The sequence below is a fragment of the Coffea arabica genome, chromosome 4c (assembly GCF_036785885.1).
Source record: "Coffea arabica cultivar ET-39 chromosome 4c, Coffea Arabica ET-39 HiFi, whole genome shotgun sequence".
In the NCBI taxonomy this organism is placed as follows: Eukaryota; Viridiplantae; Streptophyta; class Magnoliopsida; order Gentianales; family Rubiaceae; genus Coffea; species Coffea arabica.
The window spans coordinates 43474226-43489250 of record NC_092316.1 but is presented as its reverse complement, the minus strand read 5'-3'; the positions used below and the strand labels follow the sequence as shown (position 1 = coordinate 43489250).

At 37.9% G+C, this 15025-nt stretch overlaps 1 non-coding gene across 1 annotated transcript; it reads left to right on the top strand.

Annotated features, from left to right (window-relative positions):
- The first annotated feature begins 327 nt into the window (after positions 1-327).
- On the top strand, positions 328-399 carry TRNAN-AUU (transfer RNA asparagine (anticodon AUU)). Its single transcript has one exon. It is a non-coding gene; the product is annotated as a tRNA-Asn (tRNA).
- Positions 400-15025: the final 14626 nt, after the last annotated feature.

Genomic DNA, 15025 nt, shown 5'->3' with positions numbered 1-15025 from the left:
AAATCATCACAAACCTCTCTTATTTCTTTTCTATTGCAATTTCTGGATTATTATATGATGATTTTTGAACTTTCCATATATAGAAAAGAAATATAGACTAGAAATGACATCTATTATGTCAATGACACCAAAGGGATATTAAATGAATGGAATTGATGTATGGATGGAATATAATGAAATAGAGCCAATTTGAGTTTCCCTCTGAAATGAGGCATGGAAGGGAGCTACTACGAAGAAGTTCCTGTGGTTACGAAGGAAGCTTCTAGCTCATATTGGTCATGGGTTAAGAACAAGAATTGAACTCTATGAGATCTAATATCCTATTGTTCCTCAGTAGCTCAGTGGTAGAGCAGTCAGTTATTAACCAATTGGTCGTAGGTTCGAATCCTACTTGGAGAGATTTAATTTATTCAGAATAAAGGGTTCACTTTGTCCGTTAAAAGTAGGTAATTATGTGACGACCCCACCTCTCCCAAGGGCGTACTCTAAGGTATCAGTGGGCCGCCTGCCCAACTCTCGTCAGAACTCGTTAACAAACCACAAAAACAAATCTAATACCCAACATTCTGCAAAATATGCTAAATACAATTAATACATACAGTTGTCTATTGAAGCAACTTAAAATACAAAAGAGGATTTAAGCTTCTTACAATTCACATTCAAAATAATGAAGTACCCTAATCACTTAGTCTAACTAAAACAAAAGCTAAGTGCTAATTCCCCGAATCACGAACCAACCCTGCTAACGAAAACAAAAAAAAAGGCATGAGCTTGCACCCAATGAGGTCTAAGAAAAACATGCAATTTAAGAAAGCAATTAGTTCACATATTTAAGCTACAAGAAACATAAACAAGAGGTATCACATAAGCACATCAACAAAATAAAAAAAAAAATCGATATGTACATCAGTAAGGATACTGAGCACTAGCAACTACTCAATCAAGCAGTAATTCAAGTGGTTGACACTTCATCAACTTTCATGTCCATGTAGAATCTCCACTTCACATCACTCCGTCCACCTTTCACCCCCTAACGGGCCCGCACACCCACAAAATTTCAATAATTGATATTACTCGAGTATACCTAAAACAGTATGGATCCAACATATATGCACTACCCAAGGTTCGCTAATCGAGTTGACCAAGCCCTTGCCTGCTCAACCTCGAATAACTAGTTGTTGGGTTTTAGGGCCCCCACATATCATTAATATCATATCACATTCACTTATAGCAATAACAATTCAGTAGGGTCGAGTGCGATAAAATACACACTCACCCATTTATCAACAAGTTCAAAAGAATAATAGTTCATGGTCATATCATTTCTCAAGCTCATTAACATATTAAGCATTTATATAGTGCTACCATGCACTTAGAACACTCACCAAATTGCACATCAGTGTCAACAGAAGGATCGCCTGCACGTTCAATTTGCAACCCTGACAGACAAATACAACATATAAGTGAACCCTTAGTGTTCACCAATCCAATTCACTTAAAGAAAACTTTGCCTTCACATTGGCCACTTTAGTGTCCTAGACACTTCAACCCATTCAGGCATTCAAATCAGCAATTCAAATTAAATTACAAATTTCTATTAGGCCAAAAGCATTTCAAAAGTTTGAACAAGACATTCCACTCCTACAATTTTTCTAGCAAGCAAATCGTAGCAAAAATCCATCTTTTACTTACTTACATTTGTAGCTTTTGTCCCAAAATCATCTTACAAACAAGAATCAAAGTTTAATAAGGTTTCTTGAACTAAACCGACCAAAATTTCATTAAAACAAGGATCCAAAGTCAAATCAATCCATAAAGTCGTCAACCATTAAACCTTGGAGGAATCTCACTTTCCTCCCCTTTAACTTCAAAATTTTTGATCCAAAATCATTATACATACCAAGATCAAATTCCAATAGAACCTTTTGAGCTAAAATCCATCCAAAACAGTTTTTAAAATAACAAAATTAAAGTTGGAGTTATAGCTCACAAATCTGGCCAACTTAGGACATTTTTTCAGTTTTCGCAACTTTAATTTTTCCAACTAGATAACCGATACCACCACTTCATTTCTTTACAATTTTTTCAACATACATCAACCAACATACATAGAATCAAGTAGCATCAAATTTCCTAGAAAACAAATCCAGCTCAAGTGTATAAACAAGTCTCAAATTCAAGGATGGTAAAGATGAAAATTTGTCCATGATAATTGGCCATCTAAACAAATATTTCAGCATATATATACCCCAATTTTCACCAACAATCACCACAAATCACACTCAAATCCTTAAGAGTTTCATCAATCATTAACCCTAGGATCTGAAGAGACAAGAATCTACCAATTTCTAGCCAAATATACCAAGATCTAAGCATACCAAGATCGTTAAAGTATCTAGTACAAAATGTCCATACAACTTTCAAATCTGTGACGACCCCACCATACCCTAGGGTGTACCCTAGGGTTTGGCGGACTGTCTGCCCAACTCTCGCAAGATTCGTTCACTCTCTTCAAATAAAATAAGGTACAACCTCAAGAATAAGTCAAATAGCAGTTCTCAAACTTGGAACGTGTACTTATGTGACGCCCCGAAAGGATGAGTGTGAGAACCCGAAAAATTTACATATATTTTCTAAATATTATTTTGTTTCCTTGTCTACAATTTTATGCATTTCTTCAATATATTCATTTCTTATACATTTTTATAAGGGAATATAGTTTTCAAATCATTTCCTTGATACAAGTTAGTCCACGTTGAGTTTGAAGTGTATTATGGACGTGGGATCCGCTAGTGCAGTAAATGCGATATATTTTTGACAACTTGATGGAGTTTTGTATTAAATGATATTATTTTACAAGGTGCTAAGAGATAATTAGATGTTACCTGTATGGATTAGTATTAGCGAGACAAAGAGATAAGCTTTAAACCAAAAGGTGACATGTGTCACCTTCTTATTCAAAGTTGGACTTTTGACCATCTTACCTTAACTTTACTAAAATCAGATTTTTGACCAAAAGTCATTCATTTTCTTGTCTCCTTTGGCTGAAATTAGTGAGAGAGAAACCAAGAGAGTTCTTCATCTTCCACTTCAATTTCTTGCCCAAATCTTGAGTTTCAACCGATTAATTTGCAAACTACTCCATAAAACTTACTTCCCAAGTAGTTTCCAAGGTGTTTGTGGAGTTATTTTTGGAGGACAAAGCTTAAGCTACTATCTTTCATAGGGAGATAAGGTATTTTGCCTAGAACATCCTCTTTACTTCAATTAATTGCTTATTAGTGGTTTTTAGTGGTTTTAGATGTTGTTTTGTGGAAGATTAGCACTTGAATGCATGAATTCCGGGTTAGGGTTTTCAATGACCCTGTTCTGTCCGGTTTTTTCTGAGCATGCTAGAGGCCAAATTAGCCTTAGATTAAAACATGAAAGTTGTAGAGAATGATGTTTTATAGTTGCTTGTAAAATTTCAGCCCAATCTGAGCTGGGTAGCTTGTGGAAAGTCGGAAATACCCAGACTGGCCTAGGTAGGAGTTCAGCGAGCAGGGTTGTCATTTCACCCAATCTGACCGTGACTTTTCACCCTGATCCTTACCAAATTAGATTTTGTCCAAAACATGAAAGTTGTATCCAATGGTATAAACTAGTGTCCTGCAAAATTGCAGCTCGATCTTAGCACTGTAGCTTGTGTAATGACCGAAATACCCTTGACTGCCTATAAACCCTGTTCCGCGCCTAGATTTCTGTTTTCGTGGAAATTTCCAGTTTTGATCATGAAAATGCATGATTTAGCCTTGGAGGTCTTCATAAGGAATGTAGGTATATGTATTGGCTTAGAAACGCCATAAGATTCGTTTCAATCCGATAAGTGTAGCTTCAGTTATGGATATTGTTCCGAAAGGTGTTAAATGGAACTTTTATACGTTAACTGCGATCGTTGCGGAAAATTTACGCTTGAGGGAATGAATTCCGGTTTCTAGGGTTAATTGGAGGTTTTTCTAATGGTGGCTCTTAAGCTTCTAATTAGCTTTGATTGAGGGATATTGTGGCCTAATTGGATATATTTTATTGCTTATTAACCGTATGTATGATTGGTAATATATTATAGGTTGGAAATGAAGCATTTACGGGGAAATGCTATCCGAACTTTGGGAATGTATGATTGCTTTGAGTTTGTGATTTAGGGCTTGGATTTGGGCAAGATAATGATATATGATGGATGGTTTCTGAGCCGTGGAGGTGAGTGACCCTAAACTGTTTCCAAAGTTACTTACGAAGTGTTTCTTGCATTATTTACCCGTTTGCATATCATGCGTGCCGGCATGTGAGTCCATGAAATGATTTGGCTTAAATGAGTTCTTGGGGAGTCTTGTATTGAACACCAACGTCTCCTCTACTATTTACCTGGAGCCAACATCTCCACCACTTTCGTGAGTTCGTGACATGATCTGGAGCACCAACGTTGCTCCCTCTTATTGTTTAACGTTAAGTAATTTATTTGAGCGTTGGGTGTTTAAGTGCTATGATTTCACTGGCTTACGAGAGCAATAAATGTACATTTGATCTCTGAATCATGACATCATTGAAATGCTTTATTTTGAAATATATTTGAGTACTGATTTTATTGGTTACTCACTGAGCTTTTAGCTCACCCCAAAACTATTTTACTCCCCTCCACAGGGCTCGAGGCGAAGGAAGGGCTTATAGTACTCATTCATATGATCGGATGGATTATCTCATGTATAGTTTGAATTTTGAACTTTGACTTTTGAACTTTCTCCTGTATAATAGTTGGTGTTAAGGATTGCAGTGATGTATGAAGCGGAAACTAATTCTAAGCGTGGATGCTTCGCTTATGATATGTAAATTTGTGGAACATCTGATGTATATTTGAGACTTATATTGTAATTTATTTGAGGACTGTAGTGAACGACTGAGTCCCTGCGAGAGCTGGGTAGGCGGTCCGCCGAACCCTTTGGTTCGCCTTAGGGGAAGGTGGGGCTGTCAAAACTTACATTCATTTCTATCTCAAACACTTATACAATCCCAAATATAACAAAAGTTGTGAATTCCAGATACATTCAACCCTAACCGAGTACTAGCACGAGTACAATCGCACAAATTTAGAAAAACTAGACTATGCAAGCCTATACCAGGCTCATACCCTTGCTCGTATCCCCTGTAAGGAAAATAAAACTAAAGGAATGAGCTAAAAATCCAGTGAAGTTCCCAAACAAGTAATCAAGCAATTGAAATAAGGACATTATTCAGATAATAACAATCAATCGAGAAAATATTCACAATATAAAAGCAACGAGAACACACTCATTAAAAGGATACATGCTCACATGGAGCCATTCGTTCATTCATTTGCCAACTATTTTCCTTATCCCTCCAATATTAGAAAACATTTGCAAGTGAAAATTCCTCCAATTTCTTGACATTCATTCATTGATTTCATTTCCCGCCACTAGCCAATTCACATGCCAGTTCCCCACCAACTTTCGTGGTCATACTCGAGTATACTAAACATTATCCCAGGGTCACCAGTCGCCCGACCGAGTCTATTTCTGGCTCGAGTCGACTGGCAACGAAGGGCAAGGCCCAATTCAGCCAAAAGGCTTACATTCATGCGCAAGTAGCATTCAATCATTGAAAATTTACTTTGGCCTGGGTCGAGTATGATAAAGTACACACTCGTCCATCGAAAATTCATTTAGCAATCCTTGGAAAGCATTTAACATTTAAGTAAATATTCACAAATAGTTACATAGTCACTTATTGTACAAAAACATAAGGAGCACTCACCAATATGAGCAAGAGATATGTCAAAAGTTTCCTTCCGAATTGTATTCCGGATTACGAAAGAAACCTAGATCAATCAAAACAAGATATTATGGTTCAACTAATCAAAGTCTAGATGAACCATCAAAATTCCCGAAATTACTAGTGCAAATATGAAAATACGGTTTTAGAGTGAATAATAACATTTTCCAAGTCACAAAAAATCTTGAGTCATTTCTCAAATTCAAACATAACGAAAGAAAATTCCAGGAATTAGTAGTTGAAAAAAACAACCAATCCCAAATTGAAGTGAGCAAATATAATTCAAAGTTTTTGAGATAAAACTAATACTTTTCATCTTAGTTGATACCAAATCTTGGTCAAAAACAACTCATATACTACTATTGGAGTGCCTTCAAGGATACACATGTAACTTAAGATCCAACTAATCCTAAAATCAAACCTTACATCTCACTAATATTCATAAGAGCAAGTAATAGAAATTTGGGTAGCATCTCCCCTATTTTCTTACTTTTCTCATCCAAGTATAACTTGGATTCACAAGCCAACAACCCTCCAATCCAGCCACAAGTGATAACTAACCACATTCATCTATTCAAGGCCAAAACCAACCAAACAAACCAAATAATAACTGTGACAGTTCTCAGGGTCACATCACGGGGTACCTATCAGCTTGCCACCCGCACGCGGGCATCCCCTACGGAGAGTTTCGCTTCGTGACTCTTCACGAACGAGAGGCTCGGGGCTTTTCCAGACGAAGGACTTAAAGTCCCAACTGTCGGCATATGGCTCTGATACCACCTATGACAGCCCCACCTTCCCCTAAGGCGAACCAAAGAGGTTAGCGGACTGCCTGCCCAGCTCTCGCCAGGACTAACGGTGCAGTTTAGAGCGATCTATTTTGTTTCGGAACTTATAACGCGCGTAAACAAGGCAAAAGGGCAAAATAACCCAAAATAAAAAAAATGAAATTCGGAGTCGGCCATGAATAGTAACCGACCCGTCAGAACCCAACCAACTATCAAGTAACATTCACATATGGAATTTGAGCAATTACAACCCAAAGCAGCATACAAAAGTTTTCAAAAGTGAATATATACACGGTTTGCCAAATTGAAAGTGAAATCGGCCCTAAAGATACATTTAGGGTTTCCCTTCATATACAATACAAAAGAAATATACATCTAGTTCATTCGGTAACCATCTATCAAGATTCATTCCAAAAAGAGTCATATTCCTGTAAGGAAAACAAAAGAACGATGTGAGCTAATTGCCCAGTGAGATACTATCACTTACGCACCCAAGTGCATATAAGCATCAAGCTTTCATTCAATTTAGTAAAATAAGCAAAGGCACACTTCAAATATGGTGATAAAAGGATACAGATGGCTCTCAAGAGCCCTTTCCTCGTTTGCATTTCTTGATCGGACGTCATTGACCCTCCGTCAATGTTCAAAAGTAACCAACCGTAGACTCCACTTTACCTCCACTCCTTCCACCTAACATCCCCCTACCGGGCCCGAACTCCAAACACTTGTACTTTGGTATTACTCGAATATACCGGAATCGAGAGTCTCGCATACTACAAGATTCCATATAACTTTACCCAAGGTTTATTAATTGGCACGACCAAGCCCTCGCCCGCTCGATTCAATCAACTACCAATGGGGTTGAGCTCATTGATAACATTTGTAGTCGTTGGATACTCGCCCAATCGACACCAAGTCGAGTACTTTCATTTCATGTAACATTTCATGTAACATTACAATAACATAACAACAATGATATAAGGCATATAAGTGAGAGTGATAAAGTACACTTTCACTGCAATCAAGTCACATTCAATTCACTTCAAGCAAGTTACATTCAAAGCCATATAGTAACACACAAGTGAGTAGTACACTCACCAGGGTCAGTGCAGATACCTCCCAAAAGAGAGCTTTAATCACCAATAAACCCTAAAATAATCCAAGGAAAACAATTGAAGGTTCCACTTTCAAAATTGAGTATACAGAATGCACATGTGAGGCTCGACTACCAGTCGTATGCCTCGCCAAATAATTACTAAAGCAAGGTACAAAACATGATTTTTGGAACGAAAAGGTAACATGAAGACTTAGGCTCAAACAACCCAAAAGCCCTTCGCTCAAAACACAAGTAAATCCAACTAGCCTTCAAGTAAAATTTCGGCAGCATATCCCTTGTGTTTACCTATTTTCCAGCCATCATGGCTTCATTATTTCCTCAAATCAGTCCCAACATCTCGTACAAAAATAATCTCATTCCCAAAAGCCGTTCACTAGGCTTAATGGCATTCAAGTACAAAATTTAGCTAGGAAATAACCGAATATGAAAGTCAAGCCCTAAACTATTCAAATGAACACAATAAGACTCGATTACAAGTCATAAACCAATTCTATATACTACCAAAACAGGGTTCCCTAAGCATACACAAACATTAAAGGAAACCAGAAAATTCGGAAATGCAATTAACTTTGGCCCTGAAAAAATAGTTTTTGTCCTCATTTTACGGTAATGGCACCAATTTCACTACGATTATCGGATGAGGTTCCAAGACCCACCATCTCGAAGCTAAAATACAGGGCTACAACATCACAGAAGGTCACTCAACCCAGTTTTGAGTGCAAATAGGTCAAAAATGCAAGATACTACATCAAAAACATAAAACAGATTCACCAAAATGCATTCTAGCGGAAACATCATAACTCAGGCTCTACAAGTCCAAATCCAGAAATTCCAAAACCAACTGAAAGATAAGAAACAGGGCTAAATTTCATCAGAAGGCCTCAACAACTAATTCGGAAGAAATTCCAGCCAAAACAACCAATTACAGGCGCAATTCTCCAATTCAGGTAAAACCAGAACAGCAATAGTAATTTTGACTTATCTCATTCTACACTACTCCGATTGACCTGAAATTTTGTAGGCACTTATAAAATGTCATTCCCTACAACTTTCATGTTTTAAGCCAAGACCAATTCGGCCTCTATCTAGGACCTAAAATTTCGGACAGAATGCTCCCTCGAGAACCCTAGTTTTCTGAAATTTCTTCCAAACCAGAAATTGGTTGCAATTAATCACTTTTCCCACCTCCTTAAGTCATTATAGACCATTTCCAATCATCATAGATAGCCACACAATCATGCTTATATTAAAACAGAAAATTCCCCAAAAATAATAAAACTTGATCATTTCAACCACAAATCAAGAATTAATCCATAAACTTGCATCTTCTACTACCACTAAGCATGATTTAAGCATCAATTAAAAGAGGAGGCTGGTTCTTCACAACTTACCTTAAAACAAGAGAGAGAGAGCTATTGGTCACCTTAGCTTTCCAAATAATTCCACACAACAACTCACCAACACTTCCTTAAGTGGTTTTATGGAGCAAAATCAAGGTTGGATGGTTGAGTAAGTTGATTGAAGCAAGATGGAAGCCAAATTCTTGAAGAGTTTTCTTTCCTTTCCTTGCTTAAGAGATTCGGCCAAGAGGAAGAGAAGAATGAGGGATTTTTGGTGAATTTTTAAGATATTTAAGTCAATTGGTAAGACATGCAATAGTAGTCAAATGGTCCAACCAATAGCCAAGTGACACTTGTCACCTTTTATTAAATACCTACCTAACTTGTCTCTCTCATATCAATCCAAATTGCAACCTCTACTTATCTCTTAACACCCGATAAATTAACTCCAGTATCTAAAACTTAACCTAGTTGGTCGAATTTTTCCGAACTTTTCGCACTAGTGGGTCCCACGTCCGGTATACGCTCTTAATTTCTCAAAATCCATTCGATACTAGAAAAAGCATCTAAAAATTATATCTGCTCTTTAAAATTATCTAGAAATTTTTCTAATCACGAAAATGCAGAAAACAAGCCATAAAAATACGAGAAATCTAGAAAATGAAAATTACGGGTTCTCACACTCTCTCCCCCTTAAAAGAATTTCGCCCTCGAAATTTCTCACCTTGGTTCACAACCAGTTCAGGGTATTTCTTTTTCACCTCCCAGGTAGCATCTTCTATCCCATGATTTTTTTTCCACTTTTTTTTTCTGCGTGAATACTATTCTCTCTCCTACCCAAACTCTGCGATCCTTACAAACTATACCAATGCTCAAACGATGATTCCCCATAGGAATACTACTTTCAGGTCGTAGGGTAGACAAGCAGGCGTGGTATCTATTTCGTCCATCAAAATTGGGATTGACAAATGGATGAGTAACACCGGGATCTACTAATATTTCCGCAGAAATACCGCAATCATACCTTCCTCAATCTCAGGAGAATCGGGGACCTGTTGTGGCTCCAGTGAATACACTCGAGCTGCCACCTTAGATTTAGTCCCTTCCTCCTTGGCCGATTCGGAGTTAGTCTTTGTCGCTTGCTGCTTCCCCTTTCCATCTCGTGATAGGACTGGACAAGTAGCGAGCTGATGGTTTGCACTTCCACAGTGCAAACATTTTCCCTCCTTCTTCCAGCAATTGTCCTCCGAGTGGTTTGGCTTTCCGCAATACCCGCAAGGTCCGTGTGTTGCAGAAGCCGAGCCTCCTCTCTGGCCTCTCCCCATTTGGCCGCCTCGCGACGGGCTCTCTCGTGACTCTCCCGGTACCCTTTCTTCTCCAATTCCTCGCCCAAACTTGGAAGGGGTACTATCATCCCCCTGCCCCGAACTAGTTCCAGGAAATCCTCGCTTTTTCGCCTGAAAATTTCTTACTTGCAATCTGGCACCCTCTACTCGTTGGGCCTTCTCAACGGCCTCGCTAAAAGCATTAATTTGAGCCACTGCGAGGTCCTTTTGAATCTCCACGTTTAGGCCCTGTCGCGCCCCATTTTTTGATAAATAAATAAATGGTTTAAAAAATGTATTTTTTGATTCAATTTGTGGTTGGAAAATGAATTTTGATTTAAAAGAAAAGTGGGCCTCAATGGGGGTTTGAGAATGCGACGATTTGACCCAAAATTATAGTTTAAAAAGGGTTTTTTTGAAATAAAAATTGGAGTCGCCACTTGGTAATGAGTTAAGGTGTACCAAGTCACAAAAAAATGAATTTTTAAAGGAAAAATAGGAAAAAGTAGTAAGAAACCCCTTTTAAACGACTCCTAATCCACGTAAACCAAAGAAAAAGGTTCGGGAGTCACATTTGACAAAGGGGAAGGCAAGGATAAAATCCAAGGCACCCCTTTGACCTAGCCAAGGCTAGTTGCATGATTTAATCAAAGATTTTCTTGTTTTAACCAAAGAATTTATTACATTTGGATGTACTACATGAATGCAAACCCTAGACCTAGGGGTATTGGGGGAAATTTCTCTTCAAAGGTTGAATGGTGCCAATCACATTAATTGTGAAGCCCAATAACGATCCTTTGAAGAAGTCACGAATAATGCGAGTGGGATGCAAATGAATGGAATGCATGTATGCAATGTGAGGATATGTGAAGTGAGAAAAATAATAAAAATAATAGGATGTAAGTGGAGGTGTGCAAATGTATTTACAAGTGTTTGTGTGCAATTGAAGGGATAAAAAGGTGCATGTGTGCAAATGAGACAAAAGTGAAAGTGTAATGATAGAGTGGATTTAGAATGCATGAGCCTAGGGAATTCATGCATATTGGGTACGGGGAGGTCTAAATCGTGACTCAATTTGCCCTTTTTATAGAGGGAATACAAGCGTGCTAAGGCTTAGAAAAAGCCACACTCGTCTATATCCCATATTTAAGGGGACTCTCAAGCAAATGAACCCTATAACTAGCATGAAATGCAAAAATCCTAAAATGGAGGGAAAAGGGGTTCGAGGGGCATGCAAAATGATAAAACTAAGAAAAATGCATGAAATGAAATGAAACATGCAAACATGTACTAACGAGGGGAAATCCCTAAGGGTCTAGCGTTGGACTAGCCCATTCTATGAATTCCGACTAGCATTGGACTAGCGGAAACGTACATTCATCCATCACATTCATTCATGGCTATGAAAAGCAAGTAAACATGCCAAACACTCATAAACACATAGCACATAACATTTAGCATGCTCGACTAGATGCAAGGCCCTAACAACGCAAATTAACACTTAACACGTAGGCATGCAACCAAGCTAATGAACCTATTACATTCACTAACTAAAACAAAAGGGGAAAGGGAAAATGGACCAAATTGCTCGCCACAGCCCTATCTATTACAAGCCAAGAGGTGTACACATACCCCATTAAAAGAATAACTTAATGAAAACAAAAAGTAAATGACATAAGTAAAAGGAATTAAAGAAAAGCTAGGAAAGCAAAGTAGACATGCAATGCACTTAGCACGTTGGGTCACATAGGAAAGACACAAAGAGGGATAAAAGAAATTATACCGCCACCTTGAATTGATGCTCTAAATGGAGTGAAATCACTTATTTATCCTCCAAAATAAAAGAAATGGTCAATGTACCAATTTATTTGGGAAAATTAAAGAAAATAGGCAAACACAAGCTCATTTAGACACAAAATTCACAAATTCATGCAATAAGTACCACCTAAACAAATGAAAGCAAACAAGCAATCGAATTGCAAAGTTGAGGCTACCAAGGACTCCATTGCGAACGCTAACCAAGCACTCAAGCCTAATCAAACATTTTTGAGAGCTTCAAGGGTCCAAAGGCAAAGAAAAAGTCAAGTAATGGCTTAAAATGCATTATTCTAAAACCCATTTGCAAGAAATTAGAACATGCTTGGGCTTTTGTGGAATGTGGAGAAACTTGAGGGATCGAATTGATTAAGTGTTCCAATTACTTGGGCCGTAGTGAGTCAAGAGGGGACTTGGGGGGTTAAAGAGCAAAATTCAGAAGTATTTGCATGCATGCATACGTAGGAAACAAAATTTCTGCAATGAACATCTCCTTGAAATTAAAACAAACGCTGGCTGCACTTCCATCTTATGCACAAATTCTAAGCAGCTTTGACTAACCCTTTCACCTATCCAAACTTTGGATCAAGCAACAAAACAAACAAGTCCACATCTAACAATCAAAACATGGAAGGAAATTATACAAAAGCTTATGAAACATTGATGCAAGATGAAAGAACATTGCTGCAATTTGGCAGCTTTGGCAAAGGGTGGAGTCTTTGGACAACAAAAAGTAGTTGTGACTTTCATTTTCAAATGAAGATTTCAGACCCAAAGGATAGCTTAGTTTAAAACAAAAATGTTAACCAAAATCATAGCGTGGAACTAAAACACAAGGACCGAAACTTTGACAGCAAACAAGCAAAAACATAACAAAAACTGATGCAAGTTTTCTTGGAAACTTTCATGCAAAATGATCCAGCTACCTATTGTCTATGTGGCCAGCAAACATTCAATTCCAACTCAAGTATGTTTAGACCCAAGCACCCAAAACCAATCTAAACATCATAACAACCATTTCAACATTCAAACAAACCAAAACATAGAAGAAAAATATGCCAATGCTGGAAAATTCTATGCAAAAGGTTCGGCAATCCTGATTGAATTCTTTTCCAGCAAATGCTCAAACCTGACTCAAACGTTTCAGACTCAATCATGCAAACCCATCTTCCCCTGCCCCTTTTCCACACAAGACATAATTAACGAATTAGAAAAGGCTGAAACCTAGTGAATGGCTACGGAAAAAGGAAGACAACAAAGTAGGTGCAGCGGCCTTTGTTCCGCTGCAATTTTTGCAGATTCATACTTGCCTGGATGAAATGTCGAAAACATTGTACAAAAATCATCATTCATCAATCAAACTCACAAACATCTTCCAAATATAAATCTTAGCATAGCTTAAGCATGGATGCCTACCCTCATCTATCCCAACCGAAGTGAGCCAAACCCAGAAAAACGAGAAAACACAAAAGAAATGCAGCATGGTCGAGGCTTTACTTTCATATTTTGCTGGTTTCTGAGTTCTACAACTGGGCATCTTATTAGCTACCATAGACAATTTTGCAAAGACTTTGAGCACTGCTTTGAAACCCAACATTCATAAGACCATCATTGCATACAACAATCAAGCATGCGGACATAGGAAATCAAAACAAAAGGGGGCCAGGAGACTCAGATTTCTGCTGCAACTTTGCAGCCCATCCCACGCCAGTATTTCGCACAAGATTCTAATAAAACTCATTGATTTATCATCACAATTCACATATATACCCAGATCACCATTTCAAGCACAAGTCTAAACCGCAAGTCAGGTTCATTCAGAAAAATTTCACCAGTTTCGGATTCCATTATCAAACGAGAAGATTATGCAACCCAGGCTTCAAACAAACTAAATACAACCTGTAGCTTATTCCATTAATCACCAAACCTAGCATCAATATTGTATAAACACGAAGAAAAAAACCCAAGAAACTGATACTTGTTCATTGCTGAGTTTCAAGACATGTTCATCATATCAGCAGCAAAAATTTTCTGCGTTTGTGTGTCAATTCTGGTGATGTATGAGCAGCTAAGGATAAAAAGAGATCACCTTTAACTTCTGGTGGAGACAGGAACGCAGAGTGGATGAAAAGATTTCTTCCACTGTAGAGATTCGAAGCTGCAAATTTGGTACTCGGGCTCTCCCTTTCTTTTCTTTCGCCTGAAGCTCTTCTCTCCTCTGGTTTGTTCAACCGTCACTCTCCCTTTGGTCTCTTTCTTTTGTCGTCACAACTCTCAGATTTCTATTCCCTACTCTCACTCAGCCGTTCTTTCCCTCAGCCGCCAACCACTACAAGAAATTTGGTCATCAGTGACAACAATATGTCATCACAAGACATAGAAATGTTGTCACTAATGACTTTTATTGATGACTTTTAAGTTGTCACAGAGTCGTCACTATATCTCCGTGGGTAAAAGTATATAGTGACAACACAAAAAGTCGTCAGTGAATGGTTGTCATTAGTGACAACAATATGAAAGAGTTTTATTGACGACTTAGCATGTTGTCAGAGATGTATTGATCAAGGTTGTCACTGAAAAGTGTCAGAAGTTGTCACTTATATGATCTACTTATTGACAATATTTGTTGTCACAATTGAAGTTTGGAGTTAGTGACAAGCTTTGTTGTCACAAAGAGTTTTTGATTCTTGTTATGCAACAGCTCTTTTTTGTAATTAGTGATCTTTAACACTGTCAGCTCCATTTCAATAAACTCACAATTTAGCATGGTAAATTATTTATCTAAAATAAATTGAAAGAAGTAATCTAAACAATCGA